Source organism: Anolis sagrei, chromosome Y, assembly GCF_037176765.1.
Source record: "Anolis sagrei isolate rAnoSag1 chromosome Y, rAnoSag1.mat, whole genome shotgun sequence".
Lineage (NCBI taxonomy): Eukaryota > Metazoa > Chordata > Lepidosauria > Squamata > Dactyloidae > Anolis > Anolis sagrei.
The window spans coordinates 32,098,375-32,126,023 of NC_090035.1; positions in this window are offsets into that span (position 1 = coordinate 32,098,375).

Below are 27,649 nucleotides of genomic sequence, written 5' to 3' on the forward strand. Positions count from 1 at the left end.
CATTCCCTAAGTCTGTATGGTTAACGGTAGCAGTGGGTTACCAGGTGAAAGCAAGGGCAAGTATACCTCAAGGACAGAACTGCTTCCATCACAAACAGAAGGAACACGAGCAACGAAGCATTCGAGTCCTTCGCACTAAAAACTAGAAACCCGAATGTCCCACCAACACTCAGCAGACAACCAGGTAGACAAGTGAAAAATTAAAAGACAGGTTTCAAACTCGCATTGTCAAGGATGCAGGAGCACACATTGAGCAGAGAGCAGTGGTTACTCCCGAGGGTAGTCTGGGATGAAGTACTGGCCTACTCTCAGCAGCCAGGAAGACAGTTAGCACCCTCTCAAAATGTAATTCCAGCCTTGTATGAGGGATGCGAGCAACGTCTCAGAACCCTGGTGTATGAAAGGGAGTTGGGGGGAAGGTTCCAGAGTATAGGTCAGGGATGGGGACCAACTTACAGCTGGCATGAGGAAAAAAAGGGAGGGGTAGTGTCTCTCTGCAGTCATCTTTGACAGCATATCAGTCGCGCTCCAGTGAGACTGCCTGCAAGGGGCGGCTGGTAATGACTGGGGAAAGAGGAGGGGAAAGGGTGTATGACAGGGAGTTAAGGGAGGTAATGAGGAATTTTTGACCCATTACAGATGTCATCCTTCGATGCCATGCAAAGTCAAATTTCAATTTGAGTCCTGGGGTTCCGAAGCATTTACTTTGAAAAAACTAGTGTGCTCAAAGCTCGACCCCCTTGCTGTGGAAAAGCTGGTCTTCTTGAAGGCCAACTTGCCAGTTTTGGGCTATCCTCAGATTGATTTTGATAGCACGGACCCGTAGATCACTACAGCCTTTTTTTTTGGTAAGTTGCTGGGTGGACAAAGTACATTGCAATCTATGGCTGGGCCCCTGTTGACTCCACAGGATCAGGAGGTGGTCAGAAAGTTGACTTTCGCCATCCGTAAACGTCTTCACATTTGTCTTTGGTGAAACAAAAGCTGTTTCACCCAGTTGTTGTGTGTCCTGTGGCTGTTTTTGCCCCACTACAGGGCAAGCATTTTGATAATTTTCTTTTTTAAAACTTTTACTGCTAAATATTTCTTTTATTCTTAAAAAAAATTAAAAAAAAATTTTTTAAAAAGAAAACACTGCTACACATTTGTCTTTGGTGAAACAAAAGCTGTTTCACCCAGTTGTTTTAAAACACAAAGGTTTTAAAATCAGAAACTAGTAAGTATCAAAACAGCTTCAAAGGACAGTGTGAAGAACAGTCAGATAAGGATATATCTTCATGGGAAATTGAAACTGGAAGCTATTACCACTCCTAATCCTGATCAATTCCCTCTTTTCTCTATGCTATAGCAAAGCCTATTATAATTCTAAATTATTATAATTATGTATGTATGTTTGTGTATAATATGTATATATTTACAGCATTGATATTTGGCCCTTCTCATTCCGAAAGGGACTCAGGGCGGATTACAGAACACATACACAGCAAACGTTCAATGCCATTAAACAGACAGGATAGACAACATATAGAGGTATTATATGGTATGATCCAGACTCACCCAGTAAACAAGCAGTAGTTGCCCGGAGACAAAGGAGGTAAAGAGGAATTTTTGTCCAGGATGGGGAAAAAAAGAGGGTGACCGTATAGGTCAGGGATGGGGACTTACAGCTGGCATGAGAAAAAAAGGGAGGGGTCAATGGCACTCCGTAAAAATTCAGGAGTACGTTCCTTTATTGCGGTCAATTCTGGGAGGGATGGGCATGCCATAGCAGTTGCACGCGTAGAGCAGAGAGTTGTGGAGTAGAGGAGTGCCTCTTTTCCGGGCACTCAAGAGGCAATGCCCAACATTTAAGGAGTCAAAGGCCAATAATACCCTTCCTAGCCTTATCCAAGTCCTCCCAGGGGGGGTCATTGACCCCCTGGTAGTGTCTCTCTGCAGTCATCTTTCACAGCATATCAGTCGTGCTCCAGTGAGACTGCCTGCAAGGGGCAGCCGGTAACACTGGGGAAAGGGTGTATGAAAGGGAGTTGGGGGGGAAGCGTGCACAGGAGTAGAGGAGTGCCTCTTTTCCGGGCACTGCAGAGGCGATGCCCAACATGTAAAATAAGTTTCCTGACTATGAATTTATATATAAATTGCAAAATAATTTTCCTGGCTATGCATTCATTTTTTTATGGCGTTGGGGGGGGAGCGTACACACAGGAGTAGAGGAGTGCCTCTTTTCCGGGCACCCCAGAGGCAATGCCCAACAGGCTGAAAGGGGACCGGCAGGAAACGACTGGGGAAAGGGTGTATGAAAGGGAGTTGGGGGGGAAGCGTACACAGGAGTAGAGGAGTGCCTCTTTTCCGGGCACACCAGAGGTGATGCCCAACAGGCTGAAAGGGGACTGGCCAGTAACGACTGGGGAAAGGGTGTATGAAAAAATATGTATGTAAAATAAGTTTCCTGACTATGAAGTTATATATATATTGCATATATATATAAATTTATATATATATTGCATATATATAAATAATTTTCCTGGCTATGCATTCATTTTTTTATGGAGTTGGGGGAGGGGGAAGCGTACACACTGGAGTAGAGGAGTGCCTCTTTTCCGGGCACCCCAGAGGCAATGCCCAACAGGCTGAAAGGGGACTGGCCAGTAACGACTGGGGAAAGGGTATATGAAAAAATATGTATGTAAAATAAGTTTCCTGACTATGAATTTATATATATATTGCAAAATAATTTTCCTGGCTATGCATTCATTTTTTTATGGAGTTGGGGGAGGGGGAAGCGTACACACAGGAGTAGAGGAGTGCCTCTTTTCCGGGCACTCCAGAGGCGATGCCCAACAGGCTGAAAGGGGAAAAAGGAAAAAAAAGGGGGCACAGAGAGATTGAAGCCAAGAATACAGTGGCCATGCTGTAGGTATGCTGCAGCATTCGATTGGAGGAGAAAACAAACACTGTTTGGGAGGTCAAAGAGAAGAGGAAGAAACCAGGCGCCAGCCATGCATATGTCATCCAAAGACAAAGGAAACTTCTGAGAACATCACTGTGTGGCAACACAAAGCAAAGTAAACTTGATTTTCAATGTTCCCACATTGATTTTCCTGAATTGATTTTCAAGAAGGGCAGGAAAACAGTGGGGCACTGTATTACAAAATGATACACTGCAATAAGTAAATAAAGTAAGTAAAAAAGTAGTTTCCAAAAAGCACTGATTGCCAGGGATAAATCCCCTTGGCAACCACAACAAAGGATCAACACTACACTACTAAAGTACTAACTACTTATTTACAATTATTTGTAATTTTTATTTGTAATATTTTTTTAATTTTTTGGGTAATTTTTTTAATTAAATAAAAGTATTATATAACGCTAAAATAAATTGTTTAAAATAAAAATCAACAAAATGCTTGCTGCCGGTCTGCCGCGAGGCGAGCTAACGCCTGTCCCAGCCCCTGCCTCTCGGCGCTCCCCCCATGCTCTTAACTGAGTGTCCCTGTGGTACAAAGTGTTTACTTTGAAAAAACTTGCCTAAAAGTCACCATTAAAATCATCAATAAAAAGAAGTGCTTCCATGAAAATGTAGAGGACCAAAGCGTTTACTTTGAAAAAATTAGTGTGGTCAAAGCTGGCCGCTTGCATTGATCAAGAACGAAAGTCAGAGGTTTGAAGACAATCAGATACCGGAGGAAAGGTGTATGGGGAAAGGGTGTATGACAGGGAGTTAAGGGAGGTAAAGAGGAGGGGAAAGTGTGTATGATAGGGAGTTAAGGGCGTTAAAGAGGAATTTTTGTCTCACTGCCATGCAAAGTCAAATTTCCATTTAAGCGGGCGAAAGGGGCGGCAGAGATACTGTGAAAGCTAAATGCACACATGATAACCGCAGGGCAGCCGGTAATGACTGGGGAAAGAGTTGGGGGGGGGGAGCGTACACAGGAGTAGAGGAGTGCCTCTTTTCCGGGCACTCCAGAGGCAATGCCCAACAGGCTGAAAGGGGACCGACAGGGAACGACTGGGGAAAGGGTGTATGACAGGGAGGATGCTGCTGAGGGAAGAGGAGGAGACGACGACGACGACGGAGGAGGAGGAAGAAGGAGGAAAATAAGAGACGGCGACGCTGTTGCTGCCAGGGGCCTGTTTTCGTCGCCGATGCCAACACCGTCGCTGCTCCTCTCCACGGCGGCTCAGCCCAGCAAGGCCCCGGAGGAGACCCCCGCCGGCGCCCAAACAGCTGCCTTTTTGCCTGCTGTGAGAAGGCCAAAACCTTCCTGGCCTTCTCCATGCCCTCCGGGGGGGGGGGGCATTGGACATTCACAGCATCTTTCACTGCATCTTTCACGGCATCTCAGCCGTCCCCCAGTGAGACAGACTGTAAGTCCTCCCGGGGGGGCTCTTGACCCTGGCCCCCCAGGATTGGCCGCCTGCTGCTTGATTACTGGTGTAGGCCAATACCCTTCCCGGCCTTCTCCCATGCCCTCCATGCCCTCCCGGGGGAACATTGGTCAGTGCCCCCCCGGGAGTGTCATGGTGTGCACTTATCTTTCACAGTATATCAACCGTCTCCCAGTGAGGCAGTGAGACAGTGAGACAGACTGTAAGCACATGCTTACGTTGCGTCTGAATGACCGCTCCTCTGCAGTGATGGTGCCTGGTTTCTTCCTCTTCTCTTTGTCAACCAATGCTGTGATGACACCCCAAAGAATATCTGGCTGTACAGGAGGTCAGGGTATGAATATGCCCATGACGTAATCGGGCTGGGCGTTTTCGTTCGTTATTTTCGTATTTAGTTGTTTTTTTTTATAATGATAACACAATGATATCGATATTTTTTTCAAACCCGGAAGTGTATTTTCTAAATCGAAGCATCATCCGCCATCTCACAGGGAGCTTTTTTTTGGGAGGGGAAGCATAGGGTTACATTGATATTTTATTATTATTGGTTTTTTAATATTTATAAACAATTACAAATTACTTTTAAATCATTACAACGAAATAATTTCCTTTCTTTTTTTCCCCTAAACTGGTGGAAGTCGTTTCCAAAATGGCAGATGCTGTTCCTCTTTTTTGGTGCCAAGGGGATTTCTCCCTGGCAATAAGTGTGTTTTGGAAATCCAGTGTTCTTTGCTTTTCTGTTAACTCAAGGTAGTTACAACCAGTGACTGTCTGCGGCCTTTGTGGCCCATTTTGGTCCAGCCCTTTTTGAAAATCAACTGTTCTTAGCAGTGGCAGAGCAAGATCGAACTTGGCGCACAGAGCCAACATAACCCACTCTACATTCAGGGGACGAGTGGAGAATGATTAACATTGCATAATGGGATTTTATTTGCAGTACCTTCACGAACTGATAACCGATAAAGAACACCTTTGTAACATTATGCCTTTCTCAAGTAATCCTGCTTGCGCCATGTCCCCAATGTAGTTTTTAATAAATGTCAATTTGTAACACCACGAACGAGGAAGACAAGGAAGCCTTTAAGTGAATTTATGCAGCACTCCTTATATCGGGAAACACAAAAAAAAGACAAAAAGGTAACTCATCAAGGAATGTCGAACAGAGCACAGATTCATAGAGTGCGATCAGTTTGCAAACTGTGAGCAAGTAAGATCCACTAACACCCTTAAAGCTGAGGATGATGGTTATTCAGGAGGCAAATCTGGGATGAGACATGATTTTCTTCACCAAGGGTCTTATGACTCTTATTCATTAGAGAAACGTGATGGTTGTACCATCAAGGTACATCCTCTGCCGATAGATCCAACCGATCCACACTCACCCAGTAATGAAGCAGTAGTTGCCCGGAGACAAAGGAGGTAAAGAGGGAAGTTTGTTATGGGTGGATAGCAGACAGATTGGAGTTCCAAGGGCAGAGAGGGAACAACTGGGGAAAGGTTTACTAAAAATAATAAGGAATAATCAAAATGCATGCCGACAACAACTGTGCAAATGTGCAGTGTATTCCTTTTTTTCAGTATTTTTTTAAAGAATAAAAGAAGTATGTGCAAATGTGCGGTGTTTAATTTTTTTAAATACTTTTTAATTTTTTTTTTTAGAATAAAAGAAATATTTAGCAGAAAATTATCAAAATGCTTGCCCTGTAGTGGGGCAATATTTTTTTTAATTAAATATTATTTAGCAGTAAAATTATCTAAATGCTTGCCCTCTTAAACTGTGCTAATGTGCAGTGTATTCCTTTCTTTCAATATTTTTTTTAAAAAAACCCAACGTACACATGGTGATCAATACGGGCAATGTTCCCGCATTCAGCAGGCAGTAGTAATTTAAGGCAACACAAAGCAAAGTACATTTTTTTGGTTTGTTTTTTGGGTGGGTTTTTTGTGGGCTCTTTTGTGGGTTTTTTTTTGTTTCCTTATGGGGTTTTTGTGTTTTTTGTTTTGTTTTTTGGGGGATTTATTTCTTGTTTTTTGTGGGGATACGTTTTTTTGTTTTTTAAATTAAATATATATATATATATATATATATATATATATATAATAGCAGCAGTTTTTTGGCGAGTTTTTTTGTTTTCCTTTTTTAAATAATTAAATAAATAAATAATAGCAGCTGTTCTCTAATACATTTTTTTGGTTTTTTGTGGGTGTTTTTTGTTTTTTGGGGGTTTTTTGTGGTTTTTTCAGGATTTCTTGTGGGTTTTTTTGTGGATTTATTTCTTGTGTTATGTGGGTTTTTTTGTAAATTAAATAAATATATAAATAAATAATAGCAGCAGTTTTTTGGTGAGTTTCTTTGTTTTCCTTTTTTAATAATTAATTAAATAAATAATAGCAGCTATTTTCTCTAATAAATATAAAATATAAGTCCCTTCATTTTTAATGGGTTTTTCATAAGTTTTTTGTGGGTTTTTTTTGTATGAGGTAGGTAGTTTGTTTATGGGTAAGGGAGTTGGGAGGGGGGAAGCGTACACAGGAGTAGAGGAGTGCCTCTTCTACGGGCACTCCAGAGGCGATGCCCAACAGGCTGAAAGGGGACCGGCAGGGAATGACAGGGGAAAGATGGGCAGAGATGCTGTGAAAGGAAAGTGCACAAATGACAACCCCAGGGGCGGTAGGGAATGACGGCTCCCTTGTTATGAATGCCCTACGCAGGCGCCCTCTTTTCCGGGCACTCCAGAGGCGATGCCCAACAGGCTGAAAGGGGACCAGCAGGAAACGACTGGGGAGTGCATGAAAGGGAGTTGGGGGGCCTACACACAGCAGCCAAGAAGACATTTCAAACCAGAGAATTTGTACATTTTCCGAAACGAGCACTGTCTTATAGCACTTTGTGTTGGCAAAAGGAGTGCACTTTTCTTTTTTAAGAATATTTTTAGAATATTTAAAAATGGAAAATTAACAAAATGCTCGCCCTGTTGTGAAGCGTACACAGCAGTAGAGGAGTGCCTCTTTTCCGGGCACTCCAGAGGTGATGCCCAACAGGCTGAAAGGGGATCGGTAGGAAACGACTGGGGAAAGGGTGTATGAAAGGGAGTTGGGGGGGGGAAGCGTACACTGGAGTAGAGGAGTGCCTCTTTTCCGGGCACCCCAACAGGCTGAAAGGGGACCAGCAGGAAACGACTGGGGAAAGGGTGTATGAAAGGGAGTTGAGGGGGGGAAGCGTACACAGGAGTAGAGGAGTGCCTCTTTTCCGGGCACTCCAGAGGCGATGCCCAACAGGCTGAAAGGGGACTGGCCAGTAACGACTGGGGAAAGGGTGTATGAAAAAATATGTATGTAAAATAAGTTTCCTGACTATGAATTTATATATATATTGCAAAATAATTCTCCTGGCTATGCATTCATTTTTTTATGGAGTTGGGGGGGGAGCGTACACACAGGAGTAGAGGAGTGCCTCTTTTCCGGGCACTCCAGAGGCGATGCCCAACAGGCTGAAAGGGGACCTGCAGGGAACAACTGGGGAAAGTTTGTAGGAAAGGGAGTTGGGGGGGGAGGGTTCCAGAGTAATTGCAGTGCTTGTATTTGGGATGGCAATTTGCATTGCATTGCATTGCATTGCATTGCATTGCATTGTAACACGGGATGAAGTATTGGCCTACACACAGCAGCCAAGAAGACATTTCAAACCAGAGAATTTGTAAATTTTCCGAAACGGCAAGAGACGACTCGCAGAACTGCCCTGCAAGAAATCGTGCTTGCGAAAAAAGAACTTGCCTACAGAAAGCAGCCAGGCAGACACAACCCTCTGGGTACCATACTACTAAAGCGTTAGGAAAACTAGTTTCTTAGGAGTACTCCTTTTTTTATAAACAAAAAGAAATTAGGAGGCCACCCAGGAATTTTACACATAAGTAAAGTAAAATTGATTTTCAGTAAGTGCTGGACCCCAAAGGGCCAATGTCCCTGCAGACAGCAGGTGTGTGTGTGTGTGCGGGCAGGAGCTGTGGGAAGGGGCTCCGGGAATGCCTGCCTACTTGCCTGCAGTGAAAGCTAAATGCATTTTGGGATCGAGCTGGTGGTCCGCCATGAGGCGAGCTACCGCCTGTCCCAGCCCCTTCCTCTCAGCACTCCCCCCATGCTCTTAAATGAGTGTCCCTGTGGTCCGAAGCGTTTACTTTGAAAAAACTTGCCTAAAAGTCGCCATTAAAATCATCAATAAGAAGAAGTGCTTCCACGAAAATGTAGAGGACCGAAGCGTTTACTTTGAAAAAATTAGTGTGGTCAAAGCTGGCTGCTTGCATTAATCAAGAACGAAAGTCGGAGGTTTGAAGACGATCAGATACCGGAGGAAAGGTGTATGGGGAAAGGGTGTATGACAGGGAGGATGCTGCTGAGGGAAGAGGAGGAGACGACAACGAAGACGCCAGTCCCAGCCCCTGCCTCTCAGTGCTCCCCCCGTGCTCTTAAATGAGTGTCCCTGTGGTACGAAGCGTTTACTTTGAAAAAACTTGCCTAAAAGTCGCCATTAAAATCATCAATAAGAAGAAGTGCTTCCACGAAAATGTAGAGGACCGAAGCGTTTACTTTGAAAAAATTAGTGTGGTCAAAGCTGGCCGCTTGCATTAATCAAGAACGAAAGTTGGAGGTTTGAAGATGATCAGATACTGGAGGAAAGGTATATGGGGAAAGGGTGTATGACAGGGAGTTAAGGGAGGTAAAGAGGAGGGGAAAGTGTGTATGATAGGCCATGGCAAAGTCAAATTTCCATTTGAGCGAGCGAGAGGGACGGCAGAGGAAACGATGCCGACTAACCATCCACCACAGGAGGCCATGGGCAAGTCAATATGGGCCGCACTGGGTGGAACTACACAAATGAAATGCTTGCCCTGTAGCCGGGCAAAAACAGCCACAGGGCAAATGTGCAGCAGTGTTATCTTTTTTTTGGAAATATTTTTTTAAAAAAAATTAAGAATAAAAGAAGTATTTAGCCCGGAAAAAATCATCAAAATGCTTGCTGACAACAATTGTGCAAATGTGCAGTGTAATCCTTTTTTTTCAGTATTTTTTTAAAGAATATAAGAAGTATGTGCAAATGTGCAGTGGTTTTTTTTTTTTTGGAAATATTTTTTAATTTTTTTTTTTAGAATGGGGATGATCTACAAGGGCAATGTTCCCGCATACAGCAGGCAATAGTTATTTTAGCATACACTGGAGTAGAGGAGTGCCTCTTTTCCGGGCACTCCAGAGGCGAAGCCCAACAGGCAGAAAGGGGACCGGCAGGGAACAACTGGGGAAAGGGTGTATGAAAGGGACTTGAGAGTTGGGGGGAAGTGTACACACAGGAGTAGAGGAGTGCCTCTTTTCCGGGCACTCCAGAGGCAAAGTCCAACAGGCTGAAAAGGGACTGGCCGGGAACGACTGGGGAAAGGGTGTATGTATGAAAGGGAGTTGGTGGGGGGGGGGAAGCGTACACACAGGAGTTGAGGAGTGCCTCTTTTCCGGGCACACCAGAGGCGATGCCCGACTGGGGAAAGGGTGTACGAAAGGGAGTTGGGGGAAGCGGACAGGAGTACTTTGGCCACATCATGAGGAAAGGGGAAGTCAAGCTGGGCTTTGACAAGGAATGTAGTAGTAATTTAAGGCAACACAAAGCAAAGTACACATCAGGACAATGTTCCCGCATTCAGCAGGCAGTAGTAATTTAAGGCAACACAAAGCAAAGTACACATCAGGACATCTTGACTGAGATTTATGGTTAAGGGAAGCACAATGGGAACCTGTATCCTAGACATTAAAATTGTAATCAGTTTTTGATATTGTCTTTTGATGCTAAGGTTCATATTGTATTGTTTTGTTATCCAAAATAAAAAAATTTTTAAAAAGTACACATCAGGACAATGTTCCCGCATTCAGCAGGGAGTAGTAATTTTAGGCAACACAAAGCAAAGTACACATGGTGATCAATGAGGGCAATGTTCCCGCATTCAGCAGGGAGTAGTAATTTAAGGCAACACAAAGCAAAGTAGTACACATCAGGACAATGTTCCCGCATTCAGCAGGCAGTGCTAATGTAAGGCAACACAAAGCACAAAGCAAAGTAGTACACATCAGGACAATGTTCCCGCATTCAGCAGGCAGTGGTAATGTAAGGCAACACAAAGCAACACAAAGCACAAAGCAACTAAGGTGATCTATGGCACGGAGCAAGGTTTTCTGTCGAAATCTATCTCCGGGTAGCCCAAAACTGGCAAGTTAGCCTTTAAGAAGACCAGCTTTTCCACCGCAAGGGGGTCGAGCGAGGTACGTTGGAGGGTGACGACATCTCCTGCCAGGCTGAAGACCCTCTCACTCTGCACGCTAGTTGGTGGGCAGCTGAGAAACTTGCGTGCTACGGTTGAGAGGTCAGGCCATGTATTGCTTCAGGAGGACCAGTACGCCAATGGATCGCTGTGTACAATCTCCTGAGGCTCCTCAAAGTACCGATTGACAGAGAACTCTGCCGAGTCCATCTTTGCCGCCTGGGCCGACAAAGATGTTCCTTGCCCTGCCATCAAAACGATACTGTCGGTTATGAAATGCTCCGCTCTCCTCTTTTTCAGCTGCAGTGCTCTTCCTTCATCCCTGGTAGGTGGCAAGGTGGGACTAATGTTATCGGTGCTGCCATAACCACTGGTGTTTTGGGGAGTAACGGCAGAAGGAATTTGCTCTGAGCGTTCCCCCACCCTCCGAGAGTATTCTTCTCTCACGAGCGAGAGAAGTTCGGACTTCCACTTTGGCAATTCTTTGGGGCAGACAGAGTCCTTGATGCAAGGGTCGCAGAGTGCTGCCAAAACATGAGTCTTACTCTCCGTCAACGGTAGAAGACGTTTACGGAGGGCGAAATTCAACTTTCTGACCACCTCCTTGGCCTGTGGAGAAGGGCCCAGCCATACACTGCAATGTACTTTGTCCACACAGTGACTCCAAATGGCTCTTCAAACACAAGATGACTGGGACCACATGGCTGAGTAGTGCTTTCTGTCCTGAAAGTTTTTTCGGTGGCCAGTTTGAATTGTTCTAGGATCTCAACCAGCTGAGTGATGGTCATCCACTCCTGGTTGTTGGGGACCAGCTTGTTTATCGGAGCCGCAATTGACAGTGAGACAGCGTGGACTGCCCTCTGTTGCTCCACCATGCGCTCCAACATGATGTAGGTGGAGTTCCAGTGGGTGGGGACATCCTGCAGTAACCGGTGTTGTGGGAGGCACTCCAGGATTTGCCTGTCACGCAGCAGTTTTGCAGACTTAGAGCTACGGTGGAAGAAGCCAGCGATTCTGCGGCAGCGCTCAATGAGTTGAGAGACGGCGGTGGCGCTGTTCTCATCGGGCCCCTTGAAGCCATCTTTTACGCAGTTATGCAGCAAGTGCGCCATGCATGTTATGTTTGTGAAGCCGGCACTTTCAACCGCCCGGATCATGTTCCTTCCTGCGTCTGTGACCATGAATCCCGAGTTAGTACCACCGGAATGAGTATGCCGCATCCAGTCTCTCATCATCTCTCGCAAGTACTCAGAAATGGTGTCTGCCGTGTGATCCGTATCGATCACCTCAAGGGACAGGAGTGCCCAACGATGACCCGAGTCTAGGCAACCCTCCGTCTCCCACCAGTGAGCGGTCAGGGACAAATAGGAATGCCCTCCTCCCGTGCTCGTCCAGATGTCTGATATGAAATGTACATGGACGGGTTGTGACTTGTTCAACAGGGTTCTGAGACGTTGCTTGCATCCCTCGAACAAAGTGGGAATGACTGTTCGAGAGAAAGTTTTGCGACTTGGGATATTGTACCATGGTGCCAGGAGGTGAACAAATCGGCGGAAACCTTCCCGTTCCACCATACGGAAGGGCTGGTGGTCCAGAACCATCATCTCTCCCAGGCGACGTGTTATTTCCTTCACTGATGGCGGCTTAAATCCAGATCTCACCCTTGTAACTTGCAGGCCCCAAGCATCGATGGTTTTCTGCATGGGGCCTGTTGGTGTGTTTGGAGTGCTCTGTGTACTGCTGCATGTGCTGGCGACTTCAACTGCGTCCAACTTCACATTTGGGTGGTGTCTCTTAATGTGCATCCTTAGCCCTGTTGTGGCAAGATGCCTCATATCTTTTCCTCTGCTGATGCTCACACCGCAATGTCTGCAAACTGCCAATGTGGCCCTCTGATTATGGACGTCGTAATGATCCCATAGGAGCGATCTCGGCCTACCCCTACTACACACTTCAGATGTACTCATGCTCGTGTTTGGACTGTCGGTGTTTGTGGAAGGGATTGTTGGTTGTTTCTGTGGCTCGCCCTTCAGCAGCATGCAGTCCTCTTGATCACTAATTCCTGTGGTGGAAGCAGATTCCATATTGTCTTCCTCCCATTCCTCAGACACGTCCGCCTCCTCGCCCTCCTCTTCATAACAAGTAGTATCAGAGGTACTTGGAAGGACATCAGGATCTGAACGTAGAGTCTTTCGAACTGATGAATAAGGAGGAGGTCCTGCCATCTCACAGCTGGTTGAAGTATCTGTGGGTGTTCCAATAACCATCTCATCGGTTGAATGTTCCCTTCTTGTCAATGTGTCCATCTTCAGTCCCCTGCCTTTCTTAGGTATTCGCGATAGCACTTGGCCCTTGCGACTAGAAAAGCCAGGAAGGAAGCGTTTCATCACAATGGTTGGAACTAAACAAATAATGAGCGAGCACTGTATTATAGCACTTTGTGTTGGCAAAAGGAGCGCACTGGAACCACACAAATAACGAGCGAGCACTGTATTATATAGCAGTTTGTGTTGGCAAAAGGAGCGCACTGGTTGGAACTACACAAATTATGAGCGAGCACTGTATTATAGCACTTTGTGTTGGCAAAAGGAGCGCACTGGAACTACACGAATAATGAGCGAGCACTGTCTTATAGCACTTTGTGTTGGCAAAAGGAGCGCACTGGTTGGAACTACACAAATAATGAGCGAGCACTGTATTATAGTACTTTGTGTTGACAAAAGGAGCGCACTGGAACTACACAAATAATGAGCGAGCACTGTATTATATAGCAGTTTGTGTTGGCAAAAGGAGCGCACTGGAACTACACAAATAATGAGCGAGCACTGTCTTATAGCACTTTGTGTTGGCAAAAGGAGCGCACTGGAACTACACGAATAATGAGCGAGCACTGTATTATATAGCAGTTTGTGTTGGCAAAAGGTGCGCACTGGTTGGAACTACACAAATAATGAGCGAGCACTGTATTATAGCACTTTGTGTTGGCAAAAGGAGCGCACTGGAACTACACGAATAATGAGCGAGCACTGTCTTATAGCACTTTGTGTTGGCAAAAGGAGCGCACTGGAACTACACGAATAATGAGCGAGCACTGTATTATAGCACTTTGTGTTGGCAAAAGGAGCGCACTGGAACTACACGAATAATGAGCGAGCACTGTCTTATAGCACTTTGTGTTGGCAAAAGGAGCGCACTGGAACTACACGAATAATGAGCGAGCACTGTCTTATAGCACTTTGTGTTGGCAAAAGGAGCGCACTGGAACTACACGAATAATGAGCGAGCACTGTATTATAGCACTTTGTGTTGGCAAAAGGAGCGCACTGGAACTACACAAATAATGAGCGAGCACTGTATTATATAGCAGTTTGTGTTGGCAAAAGGAGCGCACTGGTTGGAACTACACGAATAATGAGCGAGCACTGTATTATATAGCAGTTTGTGTTGGCAAAAGGAGCGCACTGGAACTACACGAATAATGAGCGAGCACTGTATTATAGCACTTTGTGTTGGCAAAAGGAGCGCACTGGAACTACACAAATAATGAGCGAGCACTGTATTATATAGCACTTTGTGTTGGCAAAGGGAGCGCACTGGTTGGAACTGCACAAATAATGAGCGAGCACTGTATTATAGCACTTTGTGTTGGCAAAAGGAGCGCACAGGTTGGAACTACACATATGACAGACGCACACACAGGCATACAAGATTCTTCTCTTTTTTAAGGTTATTTTTTGAATTTTTTGAAGAATAAAAGAGAAATATTTATCAGAAATATTTAAAAATGGAAAATTAACCAAAAACCTGCCCTGCTGTGGAGCAAACACAGCCACAGGCCAGGGACAAACGCACACACAGGCACACAAGATTCTTCTCTTTTTTTTAAGGTTATTTTTTGGATTTTTTTGAAGAATAAAGGAGAAATATTTATCAGAAATATTTAAAAATGGAAAATTAACCAAAAACTTGCCCTGCTGTGGAGCAAACACAGTCACAGGCCAGGGACAAACGCGCACACAGGCACACAAGATTCTTCTCTTTTTTAAGGTTATTTTTTGGATTTTTTGAAGAATAAAAGAGAAATATTTATCAGAAATATTTAAAAATGGAAAATTAACCAAAAACTTGCCCTGCTGTGGAGCAAACACAGCCACAGGCCAGGGACAAACGCACACACAGGCACACAAGATTCTTCTCTTTTTTTTAGATTATTTTTATAAATTTTTGAAGAATTAAAGAAAAACATTTATCAGAAAAAATGGAAAATTAACAAAAATCTTTCCCTGCCCTGTTGTAGGGCGAGAACAATGCAAAAATGAAAGCAAGAAATGAGTGCAAGCAATGAATCCCAAGAGCCAAGCCTCCCTCCGGATCCTCCCGTCTTCTCCCTCGCCTTCGCAATGAGCAATGCGGCCACGTGGAGCCGCTTTTAAAGGGCTTCCCGGCCAATCACAATCAGCCACGGTGCTTGGGTGCTTGGGAGCGCCGGATTGGCTCCCAGGGCACCCAGCACCCTCCATCCCTACAACGTCATTTCCGAAACGGGTGGAAGCTCGTAAAAAGGATGGAGGATGCCGTTTCGTTATTGAAAAACCCTTCCGGGTTTGAAAATATATTTTGAAATCATTTTGTAATTGTTAAATATAACGAATATTTAACGAATTACAAAATTAACAAACGAAACCGCCCAGGCCTAATATATATGCATTATATAGCAATATATATGATAGTAATATATAAAGTACTAGCTGTACCTTGCCACGCGTTGCTGTGGCCTATAGTAAAACTTATCAAAGTTGAGGTAGATATCTGGACTATTATGAAAGAGAGGTACCTACCTATTCCTTCCCCCTTTTCCTCCCCCTTTCTCCCCTTTCTTCCTACTCTACCTCTTTCTTTCTTTCCTTCTTTCACTACTTGGTTTCATCCTTCTCTCTTTCCTTCATTCCCTCCCCCTTTCTTCCTTCGCCTTTCTTCCCTTCCGTGTTTGCTTCCTTCTTTCTCTTTTTATTCCCTTTTATTTCACCACCATCATAACAATAACAATAATGCAATGCATTGCCTCTGGGACCTGACACCTCTCCCATTCCCCCAGAGTCTAATAGGAATAATAGCATAATAATAATAGAAATAACAACCCTTACCCGCCACGCGTTACTGTGGCCAACCTTCCCTCTTTCTCTCCTTCTTTCCCTCCCTCCTTCCTTCCTTCCTTCCTTCCTTCCTTCCCTCCCATCTTTCCTTCTCCTCTTCCTTCTCTATTTCTTTCCTTCCTTCCCCCTTTTTCTTTCTCTTCTGGTCTCTTTTCTTCCTTCTCTCTTTCCTTCTTTTCTTCCCTCCCTCTTTCTTTACATCTTCCCCCTTCCTTCACTCCCTCTTTCCTTCCTTCATTCCCTTTTTTCTTTCCTTCTCTCCTTCCTTCCTTCCCCCTTTTTCTTTCTCTCCCTCTGTCTCTCATTTCTTCCTTCTCTACCTCTTTCCTTCCTTCCCCCTTTTTCTTTCTCTTCTGCTGTCTCTCTTTCCTTTCCTTCCATCTTTCCTTTTCTTTCCTTTTCTTCTTCCTTCTTTCTCTAACTTTCCTTCCTTCCCCCTTTTTCTTTACCTCGCTTTCTCTTTCTTCCTTCTTTCCTTCCTTCCTGTCTTTCCTGGATTTTGACAGGGCAGGAAGGGGCGGGGTGGGGTTTGGAGGTGGTGTGAAGTAAAAGGAGGTAAGATTGTGGCAGGGGAGTGATGGAGCATGGGGATGCATGTGTGTGTGGCGGCAGGGGGAATGATGGAGCGTGGGGTTGCGTGTGTTTGTGCAGCGACGGGGGGAGTGATGGAGCATGGGGTTGCGTGTGTGAGTGCGGCGGTGGGGGGAGTGATGGAGCGTGGGGTTGCATGTGTGTGTGCAGCAGCGGGGGGAGTGGGGTTGTGTATATGTGTGCGGCGGCGGGGGGAGTGATGGAGCGTGGGGTTGTGTGTGTGTGTGCGGCGGCGGGGGGAGTGGGGTTGCGTGTGTGTGTGCGGCGGCGGGGGAGTGATGGAGCGTGGGGTTGCATGTGTGTGTGCGGCGGCGGGGGAGTGATGGAGCGTGGGGTTGCGTGGGTGTGTGCGGCGGCGGGGGAGTGATGGAGCGTGGGGTTGCGTGTGTGTGTGCGGTGGCGTGGGGAGTGGGGTTGTGTGTGTGTGTGCGGCGGCGAGGGAGTGATGGAGCGTGGGGTTGCGTGTGTGTGTGCGGCGGCGGGGGAGTGATGGAGCGTGGGGTTGTGTGTGTGTGCGGTGGTGGGGGGAGTGATGGAGCATGGGGTTGCGTGTGTGTGTGCGGTGGCGGGGGGAGTGGGGTTGCGTGTATGTGTGCGGCGGCGGGGGGAGTGATGGAGCGTGGGGTTGTGTGTGTGTGTGCGGTGGCGGGGGGAGTGATGGATTGTGGGGTTGTGTGTGTGCGTGCAGCAGGGGGTGTGTGTGTGCGGGAAGTGGCGCAGCAGGAACGTTGGCCGGAAGGCTGTGTGCACGCGCCATGGAAATTGCGGCTGGGCGCCAATGCGCATGCTCAGTTGTTTTGCCGTTTTGTGAGTGTGTTGTGTTGTTTTTCATTTTGAGTAGATATGTTTGTACCTTGTAGGTTGTGTTATGGGCATGGGAATTTTGGTTAAGTTTCGTTGGGGTTTTTTTTAGTTTTGTTGTTTTTCTGTTTTGTGAGTGTGTTGTTGTGTTGTTTTTCATTTTGAGTAGATATGTTTGTACCTTGTGGGTTGTGTTATGGGCATGGGAATTTTGGTTAAGTTCCGTTGGGTTTTTTTTAGTTTTGTTGTTTTTCTGTTTTGTGAGTGTGTTGTTGTGTTGTTTTTCATTTTGAGTAGATATGTTTGTGCCTTGTGGGTTGTGTTATGGGCATGGGAATTTTGGTTAAGTTTTGTTGAGGGGTTGTGGAGTTTTGTTGTTTTGCCATTTTGTGAGTGTGTTGTTGTGTTGTTTTTCATTTTGTGTGTGTGTGTGTGTGTGTATATATATATGTTGTTGTTCATTCGTTCAGTCGTCTCCGACTCTTCGTGACCTCATGGACCAGCCCACGCCGGAGCTCCCTGTCGGCCATCACCACTACCAGCTCCTTCAAGGTCAGTCCAGTTACTTCAAGGATGCCATCCATCCATCTTGCCCTTGGTCGGCCCCTCTTCCTTTTTCTTTCCACTTTCCCCAGCATAATTGTCTTCTCTAGGCTTTCCTGTCTCCTCATGATGTGGCCAAAGTACTTCAACTTTGTCTCTAGTATCCTTCCCTCCAGTGAGCAGCCGGGCTTTATTTCCTGGAGGATGGACTGGTTGGATCTTCTCGCAGTCCAAGGCACTCTCAGAACTTTCCTCCAACACCACAGCTCAAAAGCATCGATCTTCCTTCACTCAGCCTTCCCTAAGGTCCAGCTCTCACATCCATAGGTGACTACAGGGAATACCATGGCTTTGACTATGCGGATCTTTGTTGCCAGTCTGATGTCTCTACTCTTTACTATTTTATCGAGACTGGACATTGCTCTCCTCCCAAGAAGTAAGCTGTGAAGAAGTCGTTAAACTGTGTCTCAATTTCCAATTTCCTTAACTCTATCTGATATTTACACTGTAACTCAGACATAGGAGTTTGATCTGAGTCTGAGCTTTCCTCTTCTTGATAAGCCTCAACCTCCTTTGTTACTTTGCCTTGCTTTTTAGCCGCCATCTTTGGCTCCAACTTTTACCTCAAGATTTTTTTTAGGTGATCTTAGTCACTAAATCAGATGTTAAACGTATCCCGTCGCTTTAACCAAGGAGTCGTTAAACTGCTGCCACCAACTGTAAAGAAGACCGTTTCAATGCCACCGAATGCCACCAAGTGTGAAGGTGCGAGTGGTAAAACACCCACTGCCACCTAATCTATGAGGGAAGCCGGGCAACGATCAATATCAGCCCAGGAACTATTTTATAAAGGGACTGTTTATTACAGAAGGCTTTATTCACTTGATAGCGTAGCGTTTACTTTCTTGGCTTGACTTTACTATAGCAGGCTGTTCAACTTAGGAGAAACTGTATCAGGCAAGACTTGAGGAGAACAGTAACAAGTTTATTTTAACAGCAGTATAATAAGTTTAACTGTTTCTTCAAAAGAGGCACAAATCTTGATGGTTACAATAGTAATGTTTCATGAGTAATCTCAGGCACAGTCTTCAAGAAGTTTCTTTAAGCAGATGTAACCCTTCTGGACAACTGCCCTAATATAACAACTAAGCTAAAAGGCTTATTTTCACAGAATTCACTATAGCACACTGGCTACAGACACATTCCCTGAATCTCCACCTAGAGACTCAGTGTTCTCTCAGTAGCTCTTCGGCCACTGACTAATTCCCTGTTTCTCCCACTAGAGAAATCAGGCCCTTCCTGTAGCTCACCGGCTTACAACTACATTCCCTGAATCTCCACCCTGAGACTCAGTGTTCTCTCAGTAGCTCTCCGGCCACTGACTAACTTTAAAAACACAGCTGCCTCATGAAGAGGCAGTTGGCTCCGCCCCTGTTGCTATGGCAACTCAGCTAACACCAAGCCACCCTCTCCCACAAAACATAATCTCCCATACTTACCATCCCTAAACCACTGTCCAAACTACACATAACCAAAGAAATAAAACTTACACATCGTCACATAAGCGTCTTCTGATTTCCTGGCCACAGTCTGCATCTGCAGTAATCTTTGCACCTAGAAATACAAAGTGTGTCACGGCCTCCACGATTTCTCCCTCTATTTTCCAGTTGTCAATCATTCCTGTTGCCATAATCTTGGTTTTTTTGATGTTTAGTTGCAACCCGGCTTTTGCACTTTCTTCTTTCACCTTGATTAGAAGGCTCCTCAGCTCCTCCTCACTTTCGGCCATCAGAGTGATGTCATCTGCATATCTGAGGTTGTTAATGTATATATATATTTGTTAGGGGCATCCAACGAGGAAACAAAACTCAAAAACCCCCCAATGAAACTTAACCAAAATTCCCATGCCCATAACACAACCCACAAGGTACAAACATATCTACTCAAAATGAAAAACAACACAACAACACACTCACAAAACGGCAAAACAACAAAACTCAAAAATCCCCCACGAAACTTAACCAAAATTCCCATGCCCATAACACAATCCACAAGGTACAAACATATCTACTCAAAATGAAAAACAACACAACAACACACTCACAAAACGGCAAAACAACAAAACTCAAAAATCCCCCAATGAAACTTAACCAAAATTCCCATGCCCATAACACAACCTACAAGGTACAAACATATGTACTCAAAATGAAAAACAACACAACAACACACTCACAAAACGGCAAAACAACAAAACTCAAAAATCCCCCAACGAAACTTAACCAAAATTCCCATGCCCATAACACAACCCACAAGGTACAAACGTATCTACTCAAAATGAAAAAGAACACAACAATACACTCACAAAACGGCAAAACAACTGAGCATGCGCATTGGCGCCCAGCCGCAAGTTCCCTGGTGCGCGCACATGCCCTTCTGGCCAACGTTCCCTCTGCGGAAACCATGCCCACTCCAAGCCCCACCGCGCTGCTTCCCGCACACACACACACCCCTGCCGCACACACACACACAACCCCACACTCCATCACTCCCCCCATCACCGCACACACACACGCAACCCCACTCCCCCTGCCGCCGCACACACACACGCAACCCCACACTCCATCACTTCCCCCGCTGCCGCACACACACACGCAACCCCACTTCCCCTGCCGCCGCACACACACACGCAACCCCACGCTCCATCACTCCCCCGCCGCCGCACACACACACTCAACCCCACTCTCCCCGCTGCCGCACACACACACACAACCCCACGCTCCATCACTCCCCCCGCCGCTGCACACACACACACAACCCCACGCTCCATCACTCCCCCCGCTGCCGCACACACACACGCAACCCCACACTCCATCACTCCCCTGCCCCAATCTTACCTCCTTTTACTTCACGCCACCTCCAAACCCCACCCCGCCCCTTCCCGCCCTGTCAAAATCTAGGAAAGACAGGAAGGAAAGAAGGAAAGAAGGAAGAAAGAGAAAGGGAGGTAAAGAAAAAGGGGGAAGGAAGGAAAGTTAGAGAAAGAAGGAAGAAGAAAAGGAAAGAAAAGGAAAGATGGAAGGAAAGAAAAGAGAGACAGCAGAAAAGAAAGAAAAAGGGGGAAGGAAGGAAAGAGATAGAGAAAGAAGAGGAGAAGGAAAGATGGGAGGGAAGGAAGGAAGGAGGGAAAGAAGGAGAGAAAGAGGGAAGATTGGCCACAGCAACACGTGGCAGGTAAAGGTTGTTATTTCTATTATTATGATGATGATGCTATTGTTCCTATGAGACCCTGGAGGAATGGGAGAGGTGTCAGGTCCCAGAGGCAATGCATTGCATTATTGTTATTGTTATGATGGTGGTGAAATAAAAGGAAATAAAAAGTGAAAGAAGGAAGCAAACAGGGAGGGAAGAAAGGCAAAGGAAGAAAGGGGGAGGGAATGAAGGAAAGAGAGAAGGATGAAACCAAGTAGTGAAAGAAGGAAAGAGGTAGAGAAGGAAGAAAGGAGAGAAAGGGGGAGGAAAAGGGGGAAGGAATAGGTAGGTACCTCTCTTTCATAATAGTCCAGATATCTACCTCAACTTTGATAACTTTTACTATAGGCCACAGCAACGCGTGGCAGGGCACAGCTAGTATATATATATATATATACACGCACACACACACTCATACACATACACCAACCAGTGATCCAACATCCATCCATATATACGTGTGCGTGCGCATGCGTGTGTCTACACTGCCATATAATCCAGTTCTAAGTAGATAGTCTGGATTTTACATGCCAGTATGGAAGGAGTGACTTTGGGTGCATATACACTGTAGATTTAATAAAGGAGGATGAAGCTGGCGAGGGGAGGAGAAAAAGCAAGGAAAGAAATGGAGGAAGGAAAGGGAGGGAAGAGGGGGAAGGAAACAAAGGGAGGGAGGGAAGGAAAGAGGGGGAAGGAAACAAAGGGAGGGAGGGATGAGTGAGGGAGAAAAGGAAAGAAAGGGAGGGAGGAGGAAAGGAAGGCGGGAACGGAGGCAGGGAAGGAAGTAAAGGAAGGAGAAGGAAGGGAAGTAGAGAAAGGGAGGAAGGGAGGGAAGGAGGGGGTTGGACTGGATGGCCTTTAGGGCACCCTTCCAACTGGTTGGCCATCTGTTGTGAGAGCTTTGATGGTGTCTTCCTTTACTGCCAAATGAGGTTGGGCTGAATGGTCTTTTAGGCTCTTTTCCAAGCAATGTCAGTTTCATGTGTCCCTATTAACTCCATCATGGCACCTTCCTTCTTCCCTTTTGCTGTGGGAGTGTGTGTGACAGAGCTATCCAAGGGAGACCTGCCCTTCAATTCTGATTGGAACTCTAGAGACATGACTAGAAATAAAGCAGGGATTGAGCTGGTTTCTGTTCTATACAAGTTCAATCTTGTAAGTGGGGAAAGTAAGTGGGGAAAGTAAGAAATACTGTTATCCCTTTACCTACCATTCAGCGAGAGACAGTAGCACCCAGGACTATATATTTGTCTTTAAGGAATTCAGTGAGTTCTTCTCTGAGGTTACAGTCAAAGCAAGGGAAGACAGTGACCATCAACCCTTGTCAACAGTTATTTTCAGTCACTCTGATATACGTTCAACAAATCCCACAGATGCGAAATTTATACATTCCATGTCTACACTTCAATGTAAGAGATTAAAATAGCAGGCTGTCAATTTAACAGCCATTGATGAATATCTACATAACCCCAAGCTGTCACTTGTGGTGAAGTGATAGAAGCCTCTTCATCCAAGTTCTTCAAACTTTCACCATTCTGTGCTCTAACCTCAAAAGCCTGCTTACATATTCACCAAGCAATACAAGAAAAACTCATTCTGTGTCCTCAGCACGAGGGGGAAGGGGCAGGGGAGGTGTGTTGTCTTCTTCCTTTTTTGAATTTAAAGGTGTTTTGTGAGGGTTTTTTTCAGTAATGGTCACTTCTTGAATTGTGAGGAGTTTTTTTTGCCAAATTTGGGATCATTTGGCCCCATAGTTTTTTTGTTTTGTTTTAAGGTACTCATTGTGGACAGAGCATTTTTATATATATAGATAGTGATAGTGAGTAGATCAGTAGGTACCGCTTCTGCGGGAAGGTAGCAGCGCTCCATGAAGTCATCTGGCCACAGGAGGTGCCTACAGACAATGGTGCCTTGGAGGTGCCTACAGACAATACCAGCTCTTCAGCCTAGAAATGGAGACGAACACCACCCCCAGAGTCGAACATGACTGGACTTAATGTCAGAGGACACCTTTACCTTTACTTTAGTGTCTGTTTGCGCACAACTTGGAATTAACTAAGGCCGACCAGACTCTGTCCCCCGATTGTTTCCATCAGTGCCTTGAGGCCGTTACTGGATGGCTGCGTGCCAGAAGGTTGAGGGTAAATCCAGCAAAGACGAAGATCCTATGGCCCGTCATCAAGTTCTAGTTCACCCACAACTAGAGAAACTTTGACTTCCACCAGTGATGGACCTGGACCAAACCTGGCACACAGAATCCCCATGACTAACTCAACCTACTGGAGGGGTCTGGGGGGACTGACTCACCATAGTGGGATTTGTAGTTTACCCTGCAGCCAGAGAGCACACTGAACCCCACCGACGATGCATCTAGAGCAAACTTGCCCAACATAACAAACTTTAAGTAAAGAGTTTTTTGGGGGTTAACCTGGCATGATCCACAACTTTATACATTTTTAACCATGAAAAATTGACTTTTTCAAATAACCCAGGCAACGCCATGTAAGAAAGCTATTATATAATTAAAAAAATACTGAACAGTTATCTTAAAACACAGCTATAATATAACTAAAATTGTATATGTGTGTGTGTGTGTATTATAAAGATATGTGTCAAAGACGATATTAAAACAGCTATTATATATATATATATGAAAGACTTATAATATTAACACACTGCTATTATATATAATATAAGTAAAAGATAAAATAAATGTATATGTATAAAAATCACATCATGAGGAGACAAGAAAGCCTAGAGAAAACAATTATGCTGGGGAAAGTGGAAGGCAAAAGGAAGAGGGGCCGACCAAGGGCAAGATGGATGGATGGCATCCTTGAAGTGACTGGATTGACCTTGAGGGAGCTGGGGGTGGTAACGGCCGACAGGGAGCTCTGGCGTGGGCTGGTCCATGAGGTCACGAAGAGTCGGAGACGACTGAACGAATGAACAACAACAATATATATATATATATAATATTATTTTATGCCACATCTAAAAATATTTGTGCATTAAACTAAGCTTGTGTCCACTGAATCTTCAAGAAAGTAAAGGTGCCACTCTCTCAGCCACAAAAGCAGACAATTTGGGGATCTTTCAGAATCCTGGAATACGATTCTTGATTGCAAAGCTGCTCTCCAAGGTGCTGAATCCCATCAGCCCCGTTCAGTACTTTGGGTAGTTCTTTCAGTAGTTTAATGGCACCATGCCTCTTGATACCTCCAAGGAAGGTGATGCTTCTGTCTTTGCCCAGGAAATGCCAGGGAAACCTCATCTTAAATAGTGCAGGGACTTGGCGTTCTTAAGAGCATGTGGCATAGATTGCAGCCACCTCTCTGTTTCCTACACAACCAGGTTTTCTGCACAGCAATGCCAAAGGTTACTTGCTACGCTCTTCTTCCTGAAATTCCAAAAGATATTGAAAACTCTAGATGGCAGATAAATTGCTTTGCAAACGCATCCCCAGACATTCTTAATCTCAATAATTTGTCTGTAATAATGGGCCTGAGACTTGGGTGGGGTCTCCTTGCATCCCTAATCCTGCCATTTCAATAGGAGCAATTCTTTCTAAATGCACATCTGTTGCCTGTGTATTTGCAGGCACAAATTTTATGAAGAGTAATGTGATACTCTTCTGCTCTTTGATAGGGTTCGAGCAGCTGTCCAGGACCCATTCATTGTAACCACATGAATGCTGGGATGGAATCTATTCAATTGTCCATACAACTCCCATAAGAAAATGATTAAACTGGTTTTCTTGCAAACTCTGAAACAACTTTTTTCCATTCACCTTGTTCTATTGCTATTCTTCCAAAGGTAAAGCCATGCCATTAGGGTTAATGTGGATGAAGCAGAGTTGCCTTTATTTGTGCATGCTGGGATAGTCAGTATCATGTAGTTTCAGGCAAAAGAGATAGGTGTGGTTGTCCTTTACTTCCATTGGTAAAGTAAAGGAATAGACATTCAATTCAAGTGTCCTAATCTGGGGATTAAATTCTGGAATGGGGTGCTACTCCCCTTGAAAGACTTGGGATTCTTCTGGATCCATTTCTCCAAATGTCAGCCCAAGCAAAGGTTAGGAGGGCTTATTGTCAGCTTTGGTTTATGCACCAGATGCACCCCTTCCTAGATTTGAAGGACCTAAAGATGGTAGTCACCTCAAGGCTGAACTTCTGCAATGTGCTTCACATTGGGCTCCCTCTGTACAAAGTTCATAAACTCCTTAGTTCAGACTGGCTACAGGAACATCCAAGAGGAAGCTTATTACACCTCTATTAAAGTCACTGTCAATGGGTTTCTGGGCAAACTGCAAAGTGTTGGTTTTAGCCTTTAAAGCCTTACATGGTGGACCTGCAGGATAGAATTTTCCATGTATTCTATCCTGCCAGAACCTGACTGGTGGCCCTCACCCAGGGGACTCTTTTTCCAGTCAACTGTCAATCACGAGTTTTGATTGGCATTCTATTGCTACTATCTGTCAATTCTGTATCTGTGTTTGGTGCAATTTTTTTATATTTTTGTGTATTTATGTAATTTATTGTACATAATGTATGTTCTTCTAATGTATGGTTCCTGGACCATCTTAACAGCATCCACCCAAAAATCCAGTTCCCTATGGAAAAAGAAAATGAAGGAAGGCTGCCTTTTCTAGATGTCCTAGTCATCCGCAAACCAGATCAACAATTGGGTCACACCGTCTACAGAAAACCCACACACACAGATAGATATCTACACAAAAACTCCAACCATCACCCAAGTAAAAAAAGAAGCACTATTAAAGCCTTGGCAGACCGTGCAAAAAGAATCTGCGAACCCCACCTCCTCCAAGATGAACTGAACCACCTCAACTGGGCTCTCCAGGCCCATGGATACTCCACCTCAGACATCAGAAGAGCTGCAAGACCAAGAACAAGCCACGAGAGTAAAGATGAAGATCCACCCAGAGGAAAAGTGTTCCTGTCATACATCAAGGGAACCATTGACCGCATAGGGAAGCTGATGAGGAAACATAACATACAAACAATCTACAAACCCACCAAGAAAATCCAACAAATGCTACGTTCAGCAAAGGACAAGAGGGATCCTCGCACCTCTGCAGGAGTCTACCGTATACCATGCAGCTGTGGACACCAAACGCAGCGCCCAAACACGAATCAAGGAACATGAAAGGCACTGCAGACTACTTCAACCAGAGAAGTCAGCCATAGCAGAGCACCTGATGAACCAGCCTGGATACAGCATATTATTTGAGAACACAGAAATGCTGGACCACTCCAACAACCACCATGTCAGACTACACAGAGAAGCCATTGAAATCCACAAGCATGTGGACAATTTCAACAGAAAGGAGGAGACCATGAAAATGAACAAAATCTGGCTACCAGTATTAAAAAACTCTAAAATTACTACAGCAAAACAGCAGAGAGGAAACAACCAGACACATCTTAACACCTCTCAACAGAACATTTTCCCAGGCTCAGCCAAGCCTTCAAATGCTAATGAAGGTGGTCAGCTGAAACATTCACACCTAGCTCCAGCAGAGAGCTCTTTGTCCCACCCCAGTCATTCCAAAGATATATAAACCCATTTTCCTATTTCCAACAGACCTCACTACCTCTGAGGATGCTTGCCATAGATGCAGGTGAAATGTCAGGAGAAATGCCTCTAGAACATAGCCCTATAGCCCAAAAAAACCTACAAGAACCTTATGTTCTTTTGTTTTTGAATTTATTGTACCCGGCCTTGAGCCATCAGGAGAGACGGGAATTAAATTACATTATTATTATCTGAAACACAACAAGATGAGTCCACAGTACACTCTCTGCTGGCTGTTGAATTGGATCACACGTTGGACACTTCCCCAGTGTCTAGGACTGTGTCATGTATCTGAGAATAATGCGTGCAGATCCCAGTAAGGTGGGCTTTTGCAGCTGGCAGATGGTAATTTTGTCAGTGCCGATTGTGTTTAAGTGCAGGCCAAGGTCTTTAGGCACTGCACCCAGTGTGCCAATCACCACTGGGACCACCTTTACTAGTTTATGCCAGAGTCTTTGAAGTTTGATTTTTAAATCAGCTTTCCCAGTTGTTTCTCTGCAATTCTGCTGTCACCTGGAATTGCGACATCGACAATCCATACTTTCTTTTTTAACACGATTGTGAGGTCAGGAGTATTATGCTCCAAAACTCTGTCTGTCTGAATCTGGAAGTCCCAGAGGAGTTTGGTGTGTTCATTCCCTGTAACTTTTTCCAGCTTCTGATCCCACCAGTTCTTTGTCACAGGCAGATGGTATTTGTGGCTCAAGTTCCAATTAATCATCTGAGCAATGGTTTTATGCCTCTGCTTGTAGTCTGTCTGTGCAATCTTCTTGAAGCAGCTGAGGATGTGATCTATTGTTTCATCTGCTTCCTTGCAGAGTCTACATTTGGGATCTGTTGTCGACTTTTGAATTCTGGCTTTGATGGCATTGGTTCGATATGGCTTGTTCTTGGGGTGCCAGAATCAGGCTCTCTGTCTCCTTTTTCAGAGTTCCATTTGTGAGCCATAACCATGTTTTTTTTTGTTAATTTGGCTCTCAATTATTTTCCAGAAACTGTCCATGGAGAGCCTTCTTTTGCCAGTTTTCTCTT